Source organism: Ambystoma mexicanum, chromosome 11 (assembly GCF_040938575.1).
Source record: "Ambystoma mexicanum isolate Mex_15411 chromosome 11, UKY_AmexF1_1, whole genome shotgun sequence".
Classification (NCBI taxonomy): Eukaryota; Metazoa; Chordata; class Amphibia; order Caudata; family Ambystomatidae; genus Ambystoma; species Ambystoma mexicanum.
The window spans coordinates 564,261,073-564,283,819 of record NC_090934.1 but is presented as its reverse complement, the minus strand read 5'-3'; the positions used below and the strand labels follow the sequence as shown (position 1 = coordinate 564,283,819).

The 22,747-nt window shown below is 46.5% G+C and overlaps 1 protein-coding gene and 1 pseudogene across 4 annotated transcripts in view; one reads left to right on the top strand and one right to left on the bottom strand.

Annotated features, from left to right (window-relative positions):
• Positions 1-22,747, bottom strand: part of LOC138503575 (golgin subfamily B member 1-like) — a 1,546,163-nt gene that overhangs the window by 751,394 nt on the left and 772,022 nt on the right. The gene's annotated exons all lie outside the window — the stretch shown is intronic.
• On the top strand, positions 1,587-2,809 carry LOC138504746 (methylosome protein WDR77 pseudogene; annotated as a pseudogene).

Genomic DNA, 22,747 nt, shown 5'->3' with positions numbered 1-22,747 from the left:
CCCTCCACCGGCCATCCCATTCTCCCACGATAAAGAGCTGTCTAATGGTTATTTGCTCACGAAAGAGTGAAGGAAGAAGAAAGTGTTCCCTTTGGGAAATGCTCTGTCTGTGCACCAGGTACTGTGAGGGCTGTTTTAAGCAAGCAGCAGCTGCTGTGAGGTGACTGCGGGACTGGGTCCTTTGAACCTCACTAGCACAGAGGCCGCCATATAAAATTGCCAGCTTCTCCCTTTTCACCCTTTCCATTGACTATGGTGGCTGTTCTCTGCAGCATTCTGGCAGCTCAACAAGGCTCTGCAGAGGCTCCCCAGGGTACACAATTGACCACAACAGAATGCCCTAATGCTCAAAGTGTTCCAGGTCCATCTAACAATGCTGTGTTCAGGGCAGAAGATGGGTGGGAATCCCCACAATGCAAATCTACATCAAAATTGTTTGCTTCCCCATCTGTCTCTGATGAAAGATCTCAGTCCACACTGCACCCTGTGGTTAAAAGCCCAGAGAGGATTACCATGGAGAGTGCCGCAGCCCACAATTTGCAGCATGTTGGAGACTGTAAAGCATTGCCCCACCACTGTTTGTTGTTCTTCTACTTATGTGCCCCCAGCTGGGTCTTCCCCACTTCAGTCCGAAACTGGTGTACGGCAGGCATTAATTTCAAACGAACAGGACCTTGTTTCTGATGTCTCTATCCTTGCCCCCACGATCTGCCACGAATTGGGGCAACGAGTGAGAATTTAGCTCAACTTCAAATGAAACCAATGGGTATTTCCGGGCCCTATTTTTGAGGAGGATGATGTCTCCGAGGTCATGTTACATCGGCATGCTGTGTTTGGCCCCTCGCCCAACGGGTTCACTGGAACTTCCCCTTCAGTAAATGTATTAACGAAACCCCTACGGGAAGGAAGAGGCCCCGGGACCTCTGGTGTCACCGAAGTTCCTAAAGTGGGAGGTGGGGTTCACACATCACACACTTTGGTAATTCCTGGGGGTCATGACCCTGTCCAAGACCAGACAGTGGTCGATGAGCTATCCTTTCCAGTTTTATCCCGTTTGTTGGACTCCATCGACATGGGTTACGAAATGAAAGGAGGTTTGGTTAATTTTGAAGGATGTTTGTGCAAAGGATAATTTTATTGAAGGTTTTATTACAGGCACCTTGACAAAAGTACCTACCATCCCGGTGAATCCTGGATAAAAGAAATTGCAAACTGCACAGAGTCCAATTCCGAAAGTTCCCAACCCTGACTTTAATATGTGGCTAGCTGCTCCACTACATTCTGAGAACATCTTGGTAGTCGAGCCGCAAACTCCAGTTAGGAGATTTGTGGAATCGACTCCTGAGAAGGAGCCTTCCCCCACTGTTTCTATGCTTGGTCAAAATAGAGGGACACTACCAAATAGAGCGAAATCTAAGGAGTGTATTCTTGAAAATCAGGCGAAATCCCAAAATTTTAAACATTTTGAAAAAAAGAGGCAAAAATGGCTCCAGGGGTGGAGCTGTAGCCGGCGGCTTTCTGTCTGTATCGTGCCGGTGGCCCTTCCTTGATTCCCCTGGTTCCTCCCTGCAGCAGAGCCACCCCACCGGCCCTCAGGATGCCGAAGGCGACCGAGTGGAACATCCCGCCGAACGCGCCGGCCTGCATGGAGCCCCACCTTGGCACTGCGCACTATCGGCCCGATGGCATGCTGCGCCTGAGTGCCTCTAGTCTGAGTGGCCGCTGCTGGGGAGGATCCATTTGGTATTTAGTAATGCATCTCAGGCCCCAAATGAGGGCTTTTGTTCTGCTGGTGTACAAACTGAAGCCGGGGTAGCGGATGTCACCTGGGTGTCTGAAAAGGGTATCCTCGTTGCCTCTGATTCAGGTGCTGTGGAACTGTGGGAACTTGATGAAAACAAGTCTTTAATTGTGAATAAATTCTGCCGATACGAGCACAATGATATTGTCACCACAGTGAGTGTGCTTTGTGCCGGCGCACAGGCAGTGAGTGGCAGTAAGGACTTCTGTGTAAAAGTGTGGGACTTCGCTCAGCAAACAATGCTAAATTCCTACCGAGCACATTCCAACCAAGTAACGTGTGTTGCCTCCTGTCCGGGCAAAGACACAATCTTCTTGTCCTGCAGCCAGGATGGACGCGTTTTGCTGTGGGACACAAGAAATGCCAAACCAGCTTCTCGGATCAACACCAGTGTCTCGAGCAGCTTCTCAACGTCAGTCAGCTGGCATCCAGACAGGAGCGACACCTTTGCTTTTGGTAACGATATTGGGTCCGTTTTCATCTTGGACCTGAAGAACCTTAAGCCTGCAGTCAGTGCTGCAGTGAACTCCCACAGCGTAACCGGTTTGTCCTTTTCCAGTCACAGTTCACCTCTTCTTGCTTCAGTCAGAGAAGATTGCAGTGTAGCAGTTTGTGATTCTAATCTCTTCGAAGTTTTCAGAGACCGATCCCACAGCGACTATGTGAAGGGCTTATCATGGTCCCCTCTCAATCCCCCGAATCCCACCACGGCGGGATGAGACCACAAAGTAATCAACCACAATGTTGACAATGTGGCAAAAAACCCGGTACATGCAACAAATTGTGTTGCAGATTAGACATGCAGACTTTTCAAGCGAGTGCTTTGCAAGAAGTCTAGTCGTGTTGGAAGCATTTGGACAGTAGAACCTCATTAGTCTTTTTTTCCTGTTTACATGGGATCTGCACATGGTCAGATCATTGAACAGCATTTTATACAAGCCGTTGTAAAGAGCAGGCATCAAGGAGCGATTGCTATTTTCAAACACCTGTATGCTAGTAGCACCCTTTCGAGTGAAGTACTAACCAGAGCTGAATCGATGAAGAAAAGGAACATGAGGCTTGCTTGGGATCTTAAGTATCTGAGGTTGAAAGGGATGCAATGTTTTGAAATGTGTTCATTATTAAATGAGTGACTTTGTTGTGCAGAATGGAGTGCTAAGAGGCTGTATTTGATAACTGCCTGTGGGATCTGTCTAATCAATGGGGCGTCAAGTTGTGCATTTAGTACTAGACTATGTTGTACTGTTTGCATTCCGTATCTTATTGTATGTCTAGGCAGCATAAATAAGAATGTAGTAGTGATCTTTAGATAAGAACTGACAGTGAATTGTGTAGTGGCTTTGAAACAGGCAGCAGTTGGGGATATTCAAGGACTGTATGCAGACTTCTGGACACCAATGTTGCTACCTTGACTGTTGCTACCACTTGCTATGGACAGCCATTTTTCAGAAGAACCCTCTCGCTCTGCACCTGACAAAAACGAACTATCGAATAAAGGAGGGGAATAACACATTTTCTTCCTTGCAAACTGACTTGTGGCAACTAAATAGCGACAATTCCCACTCTAGGAATGCAGAATGACCCTTTCTTTCACACAAGTGGTCATTGTGATGCAGTTTGTATAACTATCCTCTTCAATAATAAATCCTTTTGAACATGAAAAAGAAAAAAAAAAAACAATGGCTCCAGGAAATTCTTACATAACCGAAGTTTAAAAGTGGATGAACTAGTGGATACCACGCTCCGGGGAGAGGTCACGGACTCAGGGGTAGAGGTTGTTCCCTGGACGGACCATGACTTGGTCAGAATAAAACTTGGTGTCCCCCCGGCTCCGCCGCCTGGCTCCCTATGCAGATGTAACGATCTCCTACTGCATGACAAAGAGGTGCGCCAATCCCTCCTAACAGATATTACAGAATATTTTTCCATAAATGATAATGGGGAGGTAGGGGTAGAGGGTGTCTGGGAGGCATTCAAGGCAACCATTAGAGGCGTTCTCATTGCAGCATGCTCGAGGAAAAAGAGGCAGAGGGACCATGAGGAGAAACTATTGAAAGGAAAGATAGAGGCTATCCAACCGGGAGGGAAATTAAAGACGCAAATGTTCCCCGGACAATGGGAGGAGCTTCAAAGGCTGCGCGCAGAGTTGGCCGATCTCCAGATGGGTCAAACGGAAAGAAAGCTGGCCTTTCTGAAGCAGAAATATATGGAAAAAGGTGAAAAAGCGGACAAAATACTAGCTTGGAGGCTCCGCGAACTCAGAAACAGTAGAAGGGTGAACTCCATCCGCTCTCCGGAAGGGGACTCGACGGTTAAAGACAGTAAAATTGCGGAACAGTTTCGGCTCTATTATCAGCACCTGTATTGCTCGGAGTATGCAGGAGACGGAACCGAGATAGATAGCTTTTTGGACTCGCTCCCAATTCCCGGCCTCACCCCAGAAAAAGCAAGCACGTTAGAACTCCCCATAACCCCGGAGGAGATAATAGACACCATATCCTCCTTGAAAAGTGGTACAGCCCCTGGGGACGATGGGTTCACAGTCAAATTTTATAAGACCTACCGGTCTACGTTGGCCCCGTTTATGGCCAAGATGTTTAACTCGGCTATGGATCGTGGCAGCCTCCCACCCTCGATGATGTCCGCATTGATAGTGGTGATCCCCAAGGAAGGGAAGGACCCCTCCCAGTGCCAATCGTATCGACCTATATCCCTCCTTAACGTGGATGTTAAAATCCTGGCTAAACTTCTGGCGAGCAGATTGGCAAAGCTCCTCCCCTCCTTAATACACGGAGACCAGGTAGGCTTCATTCCGGGACGCCAGGGCTCGGATAATATACGGAAGACTCTGGACCTCATGCACGAAGCATCAAGACAGGGGGTGGAGGGCTATTTGCTGGCACTGGACTCCGAAAAAGCCTTCGACCGTGTTGAATGGCCTTACATGGGCAGAGTTCTTCAGAAAATGGGCCTGGGGGAAAACTTCTGTAGGTGGGTCTCAGCACTATATAATGGTCCTAAAGCAAGGGTTCTGGTCAATGGTGGCACATCGGACCCCCTGGCACTGTCCAGAGGAACCCGACAGGGCTGTCCCCTCTCACCTCTCTTATATGCTTTGGCAATGGAGCCTCTGGCAATAGCGATCAGAGCAGATCCAGAAATCTCAGGGATACGCTGCGAAGACTGCGACTTTAAACTCTCATTATTTGCAGACGACATCCTGGGCTACCTGACCAACCTCCAGGTTTCACTGCCCAGATTATTCGAGCTCATAAATTATTATGGGGCATTTTCGGGACTTAAGGTGAACGCGTCTAAGTCAAGCATTATGCCTATGGGTCTACGGGAGCACGAGATTGGGAACAGCTCTGAAATATTAGGGCTAAGAATTGAACGAGTGTCCACTGGGTATTTGGGTACTTGTATTCCCAGGGACCTCTCACTACTATATCAGTGTAACTTCCCTGAAATTTTGGCCAAGATTAGCAACGATCTCAAGCGCTGGGCACCACTCACTCTCTCCTGGATTGGGCGTATGGTCACGGTCAAAATGAATGTACTGCCCCGCTTGTTGTACCTCTTCGCGGCCCTCCCTGTGGTGATCCCTGAGGCCTTTTTCGAGGTTTTGCAATCTCGAATACTACAGTTTATATGGGATAGGAAAAGAGCGAGAGTTAAGTTCTCTACCTTGACCCTCCCGAAATCACACGGGGGGTTCGGTCTCCCTGACTTCAGGTTGTATTATAAAGCGGCTCAACTCCGGGTGATGCTGGAACACATGAGGGAAGACATGAGGACGTATTGGACGTATATAGAAGACACCCACACACACCCAAAAAAAGTCAGAGATTTGTTATGGGCTTCTCCCAGAACCCTACCTTCCCACCTTAGAACACACCCTACATTAGCGGTCCTATGGGCAGCTTGGAAGCCAAGTAAAGACAACAAAGTACTGTCATCCTGGCCGTCCCCCCTGACCTCCCTGTGGGGACCTCCTGTTAACCTAGACACCAGAGGTTTCCGAGACACTCAAGCGTGGTCGGACATGGGTTTGGAGAGGGTCTCCCACCTATCCCGTGAGGAGGGTTTCATAGATTACGACCAACTGTGTGAGGCGCTGGGCGACAAGCCGCCCTCGATCTTTGAATATCTTCGCCTAAAGGGAATCCTGACACACCCACGGTGGGCTGACAGCCTGAAACGCCCCCTTACCCTCTTTGAAGATGTTATAGCTAAAAGCGCCACCCGGAAGGGCTCCCTGTCTAAGTTCTACAGGGCATTGATAACGGCTAATTTGGAGGGCAGGCAGCCCTTTAAGCGAATCTGGGAGGAGAGGTTAAATATGACGCTGGATGATCACACATGGAGGGCAATATTTAAATCAATATTCACGGGTTCCCTGTACACTGCTGCCATGGAGCACAGCTTTAAGATTCTCCACTCCTGGCATCGCCCCCCGGCTACCCTGTCTAAAATGTTTGTGGAGGTCTCCCCCTTCTGCCCGAGGATGTGTCTCCAGAGGGGCACGTGGCTGCACATGTGGTGGGGATGCCCGGTTATTCAGGTGTATTGGTCGGAACTCCTCAGCTGGATAAAAGACATAGAGGGGTTCGCTCCTTCCCTTCTCCCCCTGGAGATCCTCCTGGGCGTCCCCACGCCGGAGTCGGAACAGAACGCTTTCCCGAGGGTCATTGGGGCTATGCTGAGGGCGGGGAGGCTAGCGCTGGCCCAAAAATGGAAAAGCGCGCTTGCACCATCCAAGGAGGAGTGGCTTTGTAAACTACGGGCGATTTTCACTTATGAAAAGCTCACAGCAGTGAGAAATGACACAATCTCAGATTTTACCCAGGAATGGATGGCAGTGCTCCTTCACGATGACTGTATTTCGATGCGTCTATAAAAAGTAGGCTTTCTTATGTACCCTGTGTAGCCCTACTGGTAATGTCTCTGGAGTTGGTTCTTGACCCTCAGGTTGCCTTGACTCAAGCAGACCCCATGATGTCAACATTTGCAACAAATATAGTAATGTTTAAAGGTGCTCTCAGCGATTTCTATACCCCGCAAGACCCCGAGACTTGGTATGGTGTAAAAGTTGGGGGGGTGGAGAGGGAGGGGGAGGGGGGTGGGGGTGGGATCATGAGTAAAAAAAAAAAGAAAAAAGGTTGACAATGTTGTTCGTTTATTATATGACAGGATGGGACTGCGAATGCACCCTTCCTTGTATGTATACTGTCAATAAAAACAAAGTTAAAAAAAAAAAGTGGATGAACTAGCTGGGAGTATCGGAGGGGGTTCTCAAGTGTTAAAGTGTGGTAAGAAAGGTGGATCTAAGGGGTTGGAAGGGAAGTAAAATGTGTTATGTCCCGCTAAGGCTATGCCTGCCAATACCCAGGGTTCCATTTCCTGTTTCTTAGTCCCGGTAACCAAGATATGGGAGTCCTTTGACTTGAGCAAGATCTTGGTGTATTCAGATTCTGGAAACCAAGACCAAGGGGAGACCTATGCTCAGGATACTCTCCTGGGAAGGGGTGTTGTAAGTTGGACTAAAATTGGTATAGGGAAATGTCACACCTTGCCTGAATCCCCAGTGATGGTTGGGAGGAAAGCAAGTTGCCCCAATATCTCACGGCCCTTAGGAAGGAGGTGTTTCCAATATTCAGGACCCTGGAGGAGAAAAGAAGGGACCTTGCCCTCATATCACCGGTAAATGCTCACCGTAAAAGTATACTGGCATACAGCCCTGGTCGCCAGCCTCCAAAAAGGAGATCAATCCTGGTACAGAATCAAAGAAATACAGGGGGGGCTAACTCTAAGAGTAACACAAAGGTGACATTTGTAGAGGACCCATATTATGTCTATTTGGGGAACCTGTTTAAGGAATATGATAAGAATCCCCTAAACAGTCAGCGCATACGGTCCGTGTTCTCGGAAATACCAAGCCCAAAGCTAATTTGCTCTAAAGACATAAAACAGGTGGTTTTCGTCTACGAAGACGGTTCAAATGTTGTAAAAGTGTGTTTACATTCAAACATAATAAAGAATATAAGTCTTTCTGAGGGTGAAGCTCTACTGTCAATAGGTTATGAGATCTTTGAGAACCTAGTGACTCCCTCTCCCATGCCAATTAGGGACAGCATGAGTGATAACTGCTCATCTAGAGATCAGACCCAACGTTTGACAATTAATTTGTGCACTAACAAGTCGCAGGGGCCCCAGAAGTCACAGCCCAATATGGAGGAGGGTGAGAGAAAAGCTAATTATGACTGGGTCAGGATTGTGAACACATTGCACGGAGAAGCAGTTATCTCCGATCTCCATGCAGGATTACCTTTAACATTAATGGTGTCTTGGAACTCGAGGGGTTTTAACAATATATCTAGTAACAAAGATGTTTTAAGTGCATTCGCTATTGTTTGCTTTCAGGAAACACTAATATGTGATGCTCCCATCATGGCTGGATATGAGGTGTTTGCAATTAAGGCTGAACGGGGCGAAAGAAATTGCCCCTATGGCGGGCTCCTGACAGCCATTAAACATAACCAGGGGATTGAAGCTACCTCAATAAATTCATCAAGATCGGACATGTTGATCACTCTCTCCTCTTGGAAGCCGTCGGCCTCAGACAAGTTCACAAAGTGTCTTTTATTTAATGTCTACTTCAACCCTGAACGTGTAGGTTTGGAGGATTTTCTGTCAGATTTCTCTTATTCTATGCTTGGTGAAACCCTGGGGGAAGGGGCCTACATTATAGTTGTGGGAGATTTTAATGCAGAATGTCTCAAGCAGTCATGGTACCAAAAACAAGACTAACTGGGTGTTTCAACTAAAAAACTCCAAAATGGGAGCCTGATCAGCTAAGAATTTCTGACACGGGATTCTGTCCCTTTAAACTGAGTACTGCAGCCCAATATACTGCCTAGCTTTTTCGTGGCATAACAATCTCTGGCGCTCGACTACTCATTATGTTTTCATTCATAGAATAAAATAATATGTCCTGACTATGCACCCCTGAGTGCTTTGGTCCCACTGTTTTAACTTTGGGTGCTCTATGCTCTGCAAGGTCTCTGGCAAAAGGTGCATGCTTGGATGTCCACATCCACGCTTTTGATAGTGCATTAGGGGGCTGAACAAAAACAGCCACTCATTTTCTGCTGAAAGTCGTGCCCTAAAGACTAAATTTAAATACTGGGTCCAAAGGCACAGGTTTCTGAAGTCGATTAATGACGCAGAAAACATTTTGAGATGTTTGTCAGGGTCCAATTCGGTGAACTTCTTCCGCTGATTAGGTCAAATGGGATTGACCTGTTTTTGCAGGTACAACCCATTTCGAATCTGGGTCGACCACTTTGAAAAACTATACAAGGCAGATAAAGAAGGGTGTACAGTTGACTATAGGGTGTTGTGGCTGGGTGCCCTCACCTTGGATATGGATAACTTACTGACCCTTATTGGCTCTAGCAAGAGCTCAAATGCTCCTGGACCTGATGGCTTATCAGTTATGACATTGAAGTCTGACCCGACACTGGACAAAGATAATTTCAGCCCTGTTTTCAAACGTGTTAATTGAGAGAAAGATCCCTCAATCATGGAAACTGGCAACAGTGGTGGAGATTTTTAAAGGAGGGGATAGATTCTAGCCCCTTAAGTACAGGCCGATATCCCTATTGGACGCAAGCTGCAAAATATTCTCGAAGCTGGTCCTACAGGATTTGCTAATCTGGGTCTGAAACCTAGGTAAATTTGACCTATTCCAATGTGGGTTTAAAAAAGGAGTGGGGATGGGTCTAAACAGTTTTCTGGTAACCCTACTAGATGTCCAGGTGGTGGACCAAAAGCTGACTTTATATTTGGCATGTTTAGTGCACTAACAGATATCCTTGTATCACTACACAGGGACACAAAGATCAGGGTCAGACTGGATGCCAATGGGTCCTGCACCACCTGGATTTCCGCGAATAGGGGACTGCGTCAGGGGTGCGTCCTGGTGCCTTTTCTATTTAATTTGTACATAATGGACCTAGGCCTCTGTTGGGAATGTGTCTGTACGAACCCCCCTCTCTTAGGTCAGACTAAGATCCAATACTTAAACTATGCGGACGATGTCATCATTTTGACAAAACTCAGATAGAATGACAACAGGCCTTGAAAAATTAAATCTTTACTTCAAAAGGCTGGACCTCAAATTAAATGCTGCCAAATCAAAGGTCCTGATCTTAAACAAAGTAAAATCCAAATGGAAATCCTTTACATGGTCGGTCGAGGGGCACACCCTGGAAGTAGCAAAGGAGTAAAAATATTTGGCCAGTATGGTGTTATCAAACAAATGTAAAGCTGAAACCTATAGGAAATTTAGATCGTCCTTTTTGGGTTCGGCCTCCCAGCTGCGACTGTTTGACAACAAGTTTGGTCGCTTTTCAATGTTGCCCATTCTGACATTGTACAGACAGAAAATCCTGCCAGGACTGATCTTTGGCGTGGAAAATTTGGGAGTTACCATAGATTGGTCAACATTAGATACCCTCCTTTGGAGAAGGGCCCTGCACCTGCCCAACTCACTTACTATGGCAGCAGCGAGAAGGCACAAATTGGGTCCATTGCCTGTTGGTTCTTTGGTTGAATGGAAAGTGTTGCAAACATATGCTCTAAGATTGGCTCCCCCACATGCATACATAAAACTGGGTCAAGAACTTATCAAAGTGATCTGTAGACCATTAGTGGCCTGGAAGGAAAATTGTGAGTCGATATTAACAAGGATGGATTCCTCAGCTGCTGAACTTGTTAGTAACCCCAACAAGGTGAATTACCGATGTTTCAATGACCACTTGGAACATAATATAAAAAGCTTTAACACTTTGTCTTCTTACTTCAGAAAGCATCTGTCTAGGGACTTTGGAATGAAGGCCATGAGATTAAGATTTAATTTATATTTGACAAAGCAGGTTCAAGGGTCACGAGAAGGACTGGCTCCCAGTTTTAGACGATGTCGCTTCTGCAATAAGGTTCAGGAATCACTAAAACACGTATGTGTGGAGTGCCCGATGATCGCACACCTTCGACATGAGAAGCTGGGTAGATGTATCTCTAATTTCGGGTCATACCTGAGGATCAATTGGGTATTCGAATTTTAAACCTGAATGAAATAAGTCTTTTCATTGCAATTTTGGAATTCTAGAAAAAAATCCTAAACCCTGACTGCTGAATCAAAAAAATGTTTAACTTTGTATTCAAACGTATTAATGTGTATTGTGTAAAACGAAATAATGTATAAAATTGATCTAAATATGCTTGATTATTTGTGTGAAAGATTTTAAATATTAACCAAATGCTCAATAAAAAGAAATTCAAAAAAGGTGTTTACAGTAAATACACTTGGCAGGGAATAGTGGCCTTTCCAATATGCTGGGATGGGATGTACAGAGATTTGGCTCTTCATTCTCCACACATTCAAAAGGGTTTGCTACGTATGTGGAGTGCTCCTTGGCATTTAAACTGCACAACAAATCAATGATGGTGATGGTCGTTTCTTACTACTGGATAGGGAGGTGCTTGGACTACTTGTAATAAATATTTACGCCCCGAATTCAGATTCCCCAGAGTTTTTTCAAAACGGTGCCCTCTATTTGCACACATTTTCTGAATATGAAACAATATGGCATATGAACTGGCGCTTCAGGGCCCGCGCTCTGGAGGACGCCCTCTTTCGGTAGAATATCAGGCAAGACATTCAAACTTTCTTTGAAACAAATGTAGGATCTGTCCCAGATAGTAGAATAGTGTGGGCATTCTTTAAGGTGTTCATCAGGGGTTGTTTCATGTCTAGGGAGAGTGGGGTGTTGAAGGCAATTCGTAGGTCGATGTCAAGTAAAGAACACGAAATGAAAGACCTAGAGACTAAGTAGGATTCCTTAGATTACCCCTCACCCCCAGACACGTCAAGACCTTAGGACACATCAGGATGAACTGCACGTCTGTGCCTGTCCGTGCTAAGGGAGGGCGGGAGGGATGCCAAACCTATCTCAGGGATCAATTGCTAGCTCTTGCCCAATTAGGCACCATCCTTCCGCAGAGATGGAACCATGTACTATTAATTAGGATACCAGCTAGTGATGGGATGGCTCCCACTGTTGACACAGCTCCTTTGTCCTCCAGCATAATTACTGAATACTCGATCCCTACTGGCGCACGCTACCAAATTATACCACATGATTTCGGAACGTTGCCCGGCTTTGTTATGTTTGACTGAAACATGGCTTTGGCCCAGCTCAGCGCCGGCTTTGGTACAGGATATTCCACCTAACTATCGTATTGTGCATTTTGACCACCCCGCTCCACAGCATGGGGGCGGTATTGCAATTATTTATAGATCAGAACTCACGATCAATCAAGTAAGCCTTCAACATGGCCTAGAAATGGAAGCATGCCTTGTCAGATGTACACTTGTCAGATTACACTTTGCAAATCTAGGTATTCAGTCATTGGGGGGACTGGTGGTGGATGGTAGGTTGATCACTTGGGATGTTCTAAAAGCCAGAGGGGAATGGAACACAGTGACAATGTTCTTGTTTTTTCATCTGCAGGACGTTCTCAAATCTATATGACCTGAATACTGCTGTCCCCAACAACCTACCTGTTGTTACAATTTATTACCACAACCACCTCCCGTAAATCGCTGGTTTCTACTATACATAAAAGACTATTAAAACAGAGACCCGCTTGTATTAACCCATCCAGGATTAAGTCGGAATCCGCTTTGGGCCATGAACTGACAGACGCCCAGTGGAATGGGGCATGCCAGCAAACAAGGTCACTCTCCATGAACTACCGTTTGCGGTTGACCCATTATCAATTCCTGCATCAGGTGTATTTTTCCCCTGCAAAACTTAATAAATGTTATCCTGATAGGTGATCCAGCTGTAACAAATGCTCTCAAGACATGGCCAACGTTCTACATGTAGCGTGGTCGTGCCCTACGGTGCGCCCATTTTGGCAAGCGGTAGAAACTTCCTTGTCTACTATGCTGGATAACACCTGGCAATATCACACAGAATTTTGGATGCTGGCTAAAATGGACTCTGGCTCTAGAACTGAAAGGAAACTACCTGGAGTGGCATCAGTTGTAGCCATGACTATTGAGGCCAAGACATAAGGGAAAAGCAGAGCACCTACATTTCGAGAATGGCTAGCCTACATGAGTATGTGTGAAAGGAGAGAAACACAGTATGCAGCAACCTTACCCTCTTCGGCTAGACCGTTGGACTATTGGTCTCCATTCAGTTCCTATATGTCAATGGGGGTTGATATCCAGGACCCTCAGGCATGATTCCCCAATTGTGGGGTGGCCCCATAAATATGCATTACCTCCCATGAAAGAAAGGCAATATGAGCGCACCAGTGAAAAGCCGATATACGATCCACACCTTAATGTAGTAATGTGGTATTTTGTAATTCATCTCACAACTGCACTTTATCGCCATTTCTGTTTGTGTTGGGGTTTGTGGGTGGGTGGTTGGGGTTAAGTGTACTGTTTGTGAGCTTTTTAACTTTATGAAATATCAAAAATAAAAGATTTAAAAAAAAGAATAGGAAAGCAATCAGACATAAGCTGCTATGTAAGGCACTGCACTTTCTGCGCTCAAGTAACTGTGCACCTGGAGCGATCACGGCCCCGCCCACCTGACAGCACACACACCACCTCCCCAATGGGGTGGAGTTTGACCACATGATTTGGTCATGTGATAGGGACATCATCTTGAAGACTAACCTGCCTCCTAGTCCCTTCATCTTTAAGGACCCTGCCGCTGGTCAGGTGGCTGTGCTTTCCATGCTCAAGTGACTGTGCATTTGGAGCAATCCTGGTCCTGGCCACTTGCCAGCACACTCGCTGCCTCCCCGTCAGGACGGAGTTTGGTAATCTAACTGGGTCACAGCGTAACCCTTTAATTGTCCTGTCCCAGCCACGGGGGTCAATTTCAAGGTCAGTCTTTGGGCCCTTTGTGCACCTGTTCACACCGATAGGACATTATAAAGCTCTATTATGTGATACATTTTGAGGGCATGATGACATCTCCAAATGATTGTCTGGTTTGTGTATATTGCTAATGGATATGGCTTTACATATTAGCAATCATAAGCCTGAGGCAGGGCAGCTTCTCTGTGGCCCAAACTTACAGTATCCCAAATTCACCACTCACTTGCCACCTTGCATTACTTTTGGTATGTGGAATCGTAAATCTATTGTTAACAAGGCTGATCTGACTTTTGATGCGTTGCTTTCCTTTCATTTAATGTCTTTTGCTTAACTGAGACCTGGATACATTTGTATGATACTCATACACAATCTGTTCTTATATCAACAAAGAACAAGTTACTTCTTAACTGGTAATGTTCTTTCGATGGGATGTTCCTCTGACGTATTCCTTATCTTGATAGAGCATCTCCAACTTGCTGGCCACGGAATATTTATTTTCAGTAGAGGGTGCTGTGCGTCGACGTCCCTCGAGCCGATGTCCCTCGATAGCCTCCGTATCGGCGTCAACGTCGTCATGTGTATAAATAGACTCGCGCAGCGTCCGTTGCTTAGTTCCGTTTTGACGTTTAACAGTTGATTTACATGAATTGGTTATTGACCCTGAAGGAGCGTAAACTGTAACCACAAGGGAAATTTTACTGAGGGGATGGATGGGAGGGGCGATAAGGAATACGTCGGAGGAACATCCCATCGAAAGAACGTTACCAGGTAAGAAGTAACTTGTTCTTCGAAGGGATTGTGTCCTCCGGCGTATTCCTTATCTTGAGAGACTCCCATAGCAGTGGTGTGTAACTGGAGGTGGGAGCGAAATTGACATGTTTCCCTTCAATAATGAACAGAGTGCAACACAGCTTTGCTAAATCTAGTCTCTTGGCTAGAGGAGGAATCCAGGTTGTAAAATTTTGTGAAGGTATGTGCAGACGACCCTGTGGCAGCCGCACATATGTCTCGAATTGGTACCCCTCTTTGGAGGGCCGAAGAGGCTGCGATACCCCTGGTTGAATGAGCCCTAAGATTTTGAGGAGGCTCTTTCCCTGCCAATTTGTAACATTCCAGAATGGCCAAAATAATCCATCTGGAAATGGTCTGTTTTGTTATCGGCAATCCCAATTTGTGCCCTGAGTAACCTACGAACAGTTGGTCTGCTTGCCTAATCCTAGCAAGTATGCTGATGTAAAAACTCAAAGCCCGCCTTGGGTCCAGTCTATGTAGCCTTTCTTCCTCTTTCCCCGGATGGGGAGGGGGTTAGAATGAAGGTAAGGTAATCTCCTGAGTGATGTGGAATTCAGAAACCACCTTTGGGAGGAAATTAGGCTTCACTTGTAGGACAACTTTGTCTTTATGAAAAATTGTATGAGGGGGTTTACAAGATAGAGCTTGTAATTCGCTCACCCTCCTAGCAGATGTCAATGCCACTAATAAGACAGTTTTAAGGGTGAGAAATCTTAGCGAACAAGAGTGGAGTGGTTCAAAAGGAGTACCCATCAGGAAATTTAAGACTAAATTTAAGTCCCATAAGGGAACTTGGAATGGTCTTGGAGGATAGACATTGGTTAATCCCTTCAGAAATGGTATTACTAAGGGTAACTTGAAATACGATGGTTCCTCTGCAGTGCGCTTCAAGATCGATAGCGCTGCGAGATAGCCCTTGATAGTGCCAACCTGAAGGCCCGAATTTGCCAAATAGAGTAGAAAAGATAACACCGTTGGTGTACCACATGAAAAGGGATCGATATTCTTTTCTCTACACCAGCTGCAAAATTTGTTCCGATGCCAGCGGTATAAAGTCTTTGTTGCTGGCCTTCTGACCGAAAGCAACACCTCCATGACGTCATCTGGGAGGTCCCAATCCTTTTATCTCAACCTTTCAGATACCAAGCGTGAAGGTTGAGGGTTCTGATGTCTGGATGGAGAACCTGACCTCCCTTCTGCGAGAGAAGATTCTCCTTGAGTGGAAGACGAATTGGAGGGCAGATGGACATGTCCAGAAGGTCCGGGTACCACGGTCTCCTGGCCCAGTCCGGGCCAATTAGGATCATGGCTTTCCGGAACCTTCTCAACCTCCTGATCATTTGAGGAATGACAGGGACTGGAGGAAACGCGTACAGAAGTGGAAACTCCCAGTCCACTACAAACGTGTCCCCTAGAGCTCCTCTCGGGGGAAATTCCCTTGAACAAAACTGATCGCACTTCCTGTTGATGCTGGTGGCGAACAGATCCACTTGAGGGGTTCCCCAAAGGGTGATGATCTGTTGAAGGACTTCCTGAGCTAGTTCCCACTCATGGGAGACTGTACTCTGCCTGCTCAGAGCGTCCGCCGTCAAGTTTTTCTCTCCGGCTAAGTGAACTGCCGATAGAGAGATTCCTTCTTGGATTGCCCAAAACCAGAGCTGCATCGCTTCTCTGCACAGAGGCATTGATCCTACGCCTCCTCTTTTGTTGAGGTAGTGCATGGCCACTGTGTTGTCCGGCATTATCAGGACATTTTTCCCCTGTACAGATGGCAGAAAAGCCTTCAGCGCTAGTCTGATTGCTCTCAGCACTAGCAGGTTGATATGTAGTCTGGACTCCGATGGAGACCAACGAGCGCTGATGGTCAAGTCGTTGGCATGGGCTCCCCACCCCGTGAGTGAGGCATCTGTGACTACTGTTATCTCCAGCCATGGTTGCCAAAACAGTTCTCCTTTCAAAATGTTTTCCTGACAGGCACACCACTGAAGGTCTCGAGCCACCTTGTCCGGAACCTGAAGGAGATCTGTCATTCTCCCTGAGAATTGGGACCACTGAGTTCTTAGTGCCCACTGAAGAGATCTCATTCTCAGGCGAGCCTCTGGCACAAGGAAGATGCAGGATGCCATGAGGCCTAGCAACCTCAAAACGTCGAAGGCTGGGAGACGTTGGGCATTTTGAAACTTGGTGACCATCTGCAAAATATCTTGAGCCCTCATCTCTGGTGGCGAGGCTTTTCCCAGGGAAGTGTCCAGGACCGCTCCAATGAACTGGAGTCTCTGTGATGGTATCATCTGTGACTTCTTTAAATTGAGGGAGAAGCCCAGTTTGTGAAGGAAGTGGCAGACATAATCTAGCTGGATCTGAGCTTGTTCCGGAGATACAGCTCTAATCAGCCAATCGTCCAGGTAGAGGTAGACGTGAATCCCTTCCCTCCTTAGACTTGCAGCCACTACCGACATTAGCTTGGTGAAGACCCTCGGGGCGGAGGTCAGTCCAAATGGCAGAACTCAAAATTGATAATGAGAGCCAATTGCGAACCTCAGGTATTTCCTGTGTTTGAGATGGATTGGCACATGGAAATAAGCATCCTGAAGGTCCAGAGATACCAGCCAGTCCTGGAGCTGGAGGGCCTGAAGGATCAGAGAGAGTTACCATCTTGAACTTGTCCTTCCTGAGGAACTTCTTCAATTCTCGTAAGTCCAAGATAGGTCTCAGTCCTCCGTCCTTCTTCGGTATTTGGAAGTAGGGGGGAGTACCAGCCCTTGTTCCTCTCCGCTACAGGTACCGGTTCTATGGCACCTTTCTCCAGCAGGTCTACAATTTCCTGCAAGAGGAGCGGATCTGGAACTTTCCGAGAGCTGCTCCCCGGTGGATGACTCTGAGGAATGCGTAGAGAAGGCAGGCAGTAACCTTGGGCAACTGTCTCCAATGCCCAAGCATCTGACATAATAGCCTGCCATTCCGTCAGATGTTGGGTTAGCCTGCCCCCTGCTGGTGTCTTGTGAGGAGAGTCCTCAGAGTGATTTAGAGGCGGCTGATGCAGATGCTGAGGGTAAAGAGGCACCTGCTACTGCGGCTTTTGTATTTTTACCCCGTCCACCTCGGGTGAATCTTTTTTGACCTCTTTGAACCGACTGTCCTCTGCCTTTTCCGAATGCGGAATAAAAGCGAAAGGACTTACCCTCTCCAAGAGGTTCCTGAGGGGCAATATGGCGTTTGACGGATTGCAGCTCCCAGGGATTTTGCTGCTGCTTTGGATGTCTGTAACTTTTCTAGGCTGTCATCCGCCTTCTTACCAAACAAAGAAGAGCCGTGAAAGGGCATATTTAAAAGTCTGGCTTGTACATCTGAAGCAAACCCAGAATTTCGCAACCGCGCAAATCTGCGGGTTGTAGTACTTGCCGCCATGGCCCTACTGATACTGTCAGCAGAATCAATGCCAGTTTGAAGGGATTCGCACATTGCGTCTTTACCATCCTTAATGATGTTTAGAAACGCTTCCCTTTCTTCTCCCTCTGGGAGGCAGTCAGCCGCTGATGAAGCACACTCCCAAAGTGTATGGCTGAACCTTGCGAGCGTACAAGTAGCGTTAATAGATTTCAACGCCATGCTACATGCAGAAAAGACTTTCTTAGCCATAGAGTCGTATCTTTTGTCATCCCTGTCCTGTGGAACAGTAGGGTATGCCGATCTACTGCCTGATGCAGTTGCTGCTTGAACAACCAGACTCTCTGGAGTTGGATGTTTAGACAAAAATTCAGGGTCAGTAGCAGATACCCTATATTTGGCTGATAACTTCTTGTTAACCGCCAGGATAACCTCAGGAGTTTCCCAGTTAGCCAATATTTTTCTTTGTAATGCAGCGTCAAATGAAACCACAGGATCCTCCTGTGGGCCTTTAACTAAAATGTCTGTAAGGTCATCCTGTTGGAATGCAGGTGAAGGTGTAGACCAACCCATGAATTCTATAATCCTTGCCACTAAAATTCTGTAAGGGGTCTCAGCATGTTCCCCTGGGTCTGGTTTGGCAAATTCTATTTCTGGGGAAGTATCTAACCCACTTGCCTCATGTAAGGATTCTAGAAGATCCTTTAACCTATTTTCCTCAGAGGTAAATTCCTCTGGTTCAGGTATTGTAGTTCTCTGCAACCCAAAGGGTCTTTCTTGATCCGAATCCTCACCTTCTTCATAAATTGAAGACAAAGGTCTGAAATGATCAGACCTTGGAAATGGCTTAAATCCCATTTCCAGAGCAGAAGGGGCCAAATTTGTCATAATTGGTTGAGAAAACGTCGACGACACGGACGTTAAAGGCTTCGAAAACACTGAAAAAGGTGTTGAGAAGATCGGAAGAGGCCTCGAAGAGCTCGAGAGGATCGGAATCCTACTCGAGGTTGTCGACGACATTCTCGAAGTCGTGTTCGAGGCCCTGGGTATGACCACTGGCTGTGAGGTAGTGACAGCCGTGGGTTTGTTCTTTTTCGGCATCAACGTCATCGTCGAAGACCGCGTCGATTCAATCGACCTATGCGTCAATGAGCCCTTCGATAATGGCGTCGATGACGCAGATTTATGCGCCGAAGGGACTTTGGACGATGGCGTTGATGGCACAGTGCCTTTGCTCGAGGGTTCATGACGCTCTCGAGTAGTTTCTTTCGCCGGGTGCAACGACTCGCAGCGTTTCGATTTTTCGGGTCTTTCTCCCAGGGTATCACCCTCAGCTGTCTTCGAGGGGGTCGAGGCCGCTTTCTCGAAGACGCTAAGCATCCTTTTATGGAATTCCTCCCACTCAGCCTGAGAGCTATGTTTTGTGGGGCAGGTGATGCTTTCTGGGGAAACAGAAAAGATGAGGAAGGGGATCTTTGACGTCTTTTACTCGAATGCTTGGATCTCAAAGAGTGGTGCGAACTGCTTCGAGACCTAGAACGAGAATGTTTCCTGTGTCCGCGAGGAGACGAATGTCTCGACTCTGCCGAGGAAACTTTCGAAGGAGTTTTAACTGTCTTACCTCTCTCAAGCTTCCCCTTACGCTCCTTCAAGGCTTTCGCCGTCATGGACATGCAGTCCTCGCACTCCGAACATTGGTGTTCCGATCCCAGGCACCACAAACAGATCCTGTGAGGATCTGTCAATGACATTTTCTTTCCACAGTCCCGACATTTTTTGAAGCCGGACCGTGGAGTCGTCGGTTCGGATGAGGAAGCCATCGAGTAAGAGTTGGTATTCTCGAGGAATAATGAAGAATATATCTGACTAACAAACTGAGCAACGCGATTCCAAGGCCCACGAAGCGCGGAAAAACAGAACTGAGCAACGGATGCTGCGCAAGTCTATTTATACGCATGATGACGTCGGCGCCGATACAGAGGCTGTCGAGGGACATCGGCTCGAGGGACGTCGACACGCAGCACCCTCTGCTGAAAAAAATGTTTCCGAGGCCAGCAAGCTGGAGATGATCTATCAAGATAAGGAATACGTCGGAGGACACAATCCCTTCGAAATCATCTTTTCTGCAAACCCTCGGACCACTGGGTTATGGTGAGGATGGTGGATTCATTTATAAACCCCGCTGGGTTGTGGCTCTCATTGTTCCCCCTTTCCACCGGCACTTTCTTTTGAATACCAGCTCACTATTTTTGTTTACCTATTCCGCTAGGAATATGACCTCCTTATCATCCGCCTGGTTTATAGTCAAATGTTTATATGGATTTTGATTTTCGTCTTAACTTTGTCTGTACCTTTTTTGTTACTGGTGAGTTTAATATTAATTTGCATCTATTTATAGCCTCCTCTTACAACGTCTCACATTTTCATTGTCCTTCAACTCACATCAAAAGTGGAACACCAGATATCTTCCAGGCTGCATTTCTGACCGAATATTAATAAAGGATCTTTGACCAGTTCCAGCCTGAAATTAGCCTCCAGTCATCCATGCTCAGTGCCAGCACTGTCCTGTAATCTCATTCATTGTGGTTGGTTGGCTCCTCCTCTTTTGTGGTGTTGAGAGATTTGCCCTGCCTTTGGTTTGAGCCTTCTTGATTTAGTTAATTCGAGGGTGTTCTGTGCCACACGTGCTTACCGCCTACCTAACCACCTACCTGGCCAGACTGTTCACTAACTTTCAACCTGCAACTGTAGATCTCTCTTAGTGCACTTGAATGTAAGTCACAGGCCTTGACAACAAAGCTGATCAGTTGGTGATGGGTAAGAGCAGTTTGGATCAAGGCCAAGATCTCTTTCTAAATGTGCACCTCGTATATAGCAGGTGATGCCTGTGAAATTCCCCTTAATAGTTTGAGGAAATATGCCCTTTCTTTCATTTTTAAAAACTTTAAATGTAGGCTGCAGGACCTTAGGTCCAGTTCACAACCAATGCAATGCACTGTGTCAGAGTAGGTTATCTGTATCAGCAAGAAGACTTCCAAGTCAATCTGGAGGATGCCAGCCTGATGGCATTAGCACCTGAGAGCCTTAAGTATGCCCCCTAATGTTTGCAAGAAAGAAACATGGGAAAATGGTGTAGCTAGAGATTACAAGTCAATAATTTCAGGTCTACTATCTGAAGCTTTAATCCTTGTTTTTATATTATGCAAACATCCAGTTTAACTGACTTTTCATAGATTTCTTTTAGAATCTACATGATCATATTTTAGGGGTTTCATTCATTACACTGTTTGAGCCTCGAGGTCTTTGGGTTTTTCTTAGGATGTCCAGTAGTTGAAACTGTTCAGGCAAATGTAACAAGGTGATGGAAACATGACAACAGAGCAAATGAAATCTTATTTCAAGTCATTCATCCATAAAATCTTGTAAGCCAAGGAAGCCCGAAAAAGAGGAGCATACAGGACTTGAAGGAGACTCTAGTTAAGGCCAGGTGGTCACACACGATATTATCAAACAATATTTTCAAGATTTTGGGGATAAAATGACAGGAACTGTACAGGGACAGTTGGACAAGATCCAGGAGGACCTGGCATCATCGCTTCTTGAGATAAAAGGAGAAGTGAACAAGCTAGAGGAAAGGGTGGATACGAACGAGATGGCACTCCTGGAATTGGCAAATGAGGCACGAGAAAAACAGACAAATTGGTAGAACATCTAGCGTGTGCGACACATAACCTGGAGCTGCAAACAGAAGATCTTGAAAATAGATACAGGAGATCGAATGTCAGGGTAAATGGCTTGTCTGATGAAGTTCACAATAAAGATCTCAGGACGGCGATCCCACAAATATTAGCATACTTATTGGAGATGGACGGCGATGCTGAACTGAAATTGGACAGAGTGGGGGCACTTGGGAAAGAACCGGGAGCAAGGCCGAGAGACTTCTTGGTGGCCCTGCACGATTATGGTCAAAAAGAAGAGATCTTAATAGCAGCAAGGAAAGTGGAACAGCTTAAATACAAAGGGTCGGAGTTACATCTCTTTCAGGAGCTGTCCCAGATAACTCTGCTTAAAAGGAGAAAAATGGGTCCAGTTGTGATATTTCTTTGCGAAAAAGATACTCAATACCGTTGGACATTTCCCTTTTGCTTGGTGTTCAAATGGGAGGGCCGGCAACATAGCATTTCGTCTTGTAATGAAGGTGCAACTATACTTGGGATAGAAGAAGAAGAAACAGGGTCTGGTGAACCCATGGTGAAAGGACAGGAAAGGAAGAAGTATTGGGAATGGACTGTGGTGAAGCAGAGACACTCCAAGAGGAATTTGAAAGAGTCTGCAGCTACATGAGAGAGTTCAACTGATTTGGAGATGGTTTTCATATGCTAGCCCGGGAGGGCATTTGTTCTGTTATTGAAGGTGTTGGGGGGGTGTTAATGGTGGGACTTGGGATTGCTGCATGGGTATCCCCAACAAAAATATCACTATAAATATGGCCGTTTGGTTCGGCATAGGCGATATTTTTATTGGGGATATTATGTGGGAGCAGGGGTTGCGCGGGTGTCCCCGCACATTAACAAAATTATGCAGGGGTTGCCGGGCCCCCCCGCCCCCCGGAGGGTCCATTGTGAATTTCGCACAAAAATATGGCGATATTTTTGCGGCAGAATTATCACATGGAACCCTGCATGGGCTTGGAAAATCCTGGGTTGTGGTTTGTGCTTAATCCCAGAGAGGGCGAGACAGGAGGGGGTAGAGGCCGGTTAAGTCCACCCAGTGAGGGGGGGGTGAAGTGCAAGGAAGGG